The sequence below is a fragment of the Fragaria vesca genome, linkage group LG7 (genome assembly GCF_000184155.1).
Source record: "Fragaria vesca subsp. vesca linkage group LG7, FraVesHawaii_1.0, whole genome shotgun sequence".
In the NCBI taxonomy this organism is placed as follows: domain Eukaryota; kingdom Viridiplantae; phylum Streptophyta; class Magnoliopsida; order Rosales; family Rosaceae; genus Fragaria; species Fragaria vesca.
This window is the reverse complement of record NC_020497.1, coordinates 16,241,426-16,242,327: the sequence shown is the minus strand read 5'-3', so window position 1 is coordinate 16,242,327 and position 902 is coordinate 16,241,426. Positions and strand designations below refer to the sequence as shown.

The window sequence follows — 902 nt, the reverse complement described above, 5'->3', positions numbered from 1 at the left end:
AGGTATATATGTAACCACAACTTTCATTGAATCAACTGATCAAAGCACATTAGGGGAAAATGCTCACCTGCACAATGCCCATAATGAATGACAGCAGTGACTTTAAAACTAGAATCCACACCACACACTTACTTCTGACATTATAGTCTAAAACAATTGATGGGTAGAAACAAAATTGAAGATTTGCATCCCTCAAGCTCCTTATGATCCCCTAGTGTGGACTGTAGGATTTGTCACTTGTCTCCTTTTGTTTCTTCATATTCACTAATTCAGTTGCCAATTATCTGTCAAAGCATTCAAAAGGGTTAGATTAAGTGGACTCAGGTGTAAGTAGTACATATAAACAGCAAACACATCTCAACACCAGCATTAAAAATCAATAGCTTACAGCAGTATTCAGTGGCCAAGAGTTCGGTGATCTTGCTGATCTTATAGCATGCAATACTGTTCTTCTTGCATGTCATCAACTTTTTTGTTAATGAAATTAAATTTTGACCAGGGATGCTTCTTCCTATGATGCTTACAACCTTCAACTCCAGCAACCATCAGCCAATGACTTGTAAGTTTCCATACCAATGTTTCCTCCTGTGTACAAGAATACCTAAACAGATCATGCTTTTGGGATATGTGAGATCCAATAGAAAACATGTTAACAGTTTACTACAAATAACATCATTTAGCGTAATTTGGTTACATTTCTATGCTTCAATGCAGGTCTGCTGCAGATTCAACCCTTCCAAAGTGGATTGAGTTATGTGTCATGAGGCTATGGAAAAAAGAAAAACGCTTCCGTGCACTTAGGCTGTAGAATAGGGTACTGTGATGTCTAGAAACACCACCATAAACTGATTCCCATGACATTTACACAAGAGATAGGTACACAATCTTGGACTTGATCAGCT

At 37.7% G+C, this 902-nt stretch overlaps 1 non-coding gene across 3 annotated transcripts in view; it reads right to left on the bottom strand.

Annotated features, from left to right (window-relative positions):
- Window positions 1–440: 440 nt before the first annotated feature.
- Window positions 441–902, bottom strand: part of LOC101301245 — a 2,830-nt gene continuing 2,368 nt past the window's right edge. The window contains exon 2 of one of the 3 annotated variants that reach the window (XR_185263.1): window positions 441–582. This is a non-coding gene — a transcript (uncharacterized LOC101301245). Of the gene's footprint in view, window positions 602–902 lie in introns of all 3 variants that reach the window. The other 2 variants (XR_185262.1, XR_185264.1) reach the window with 2 other exon arrangements.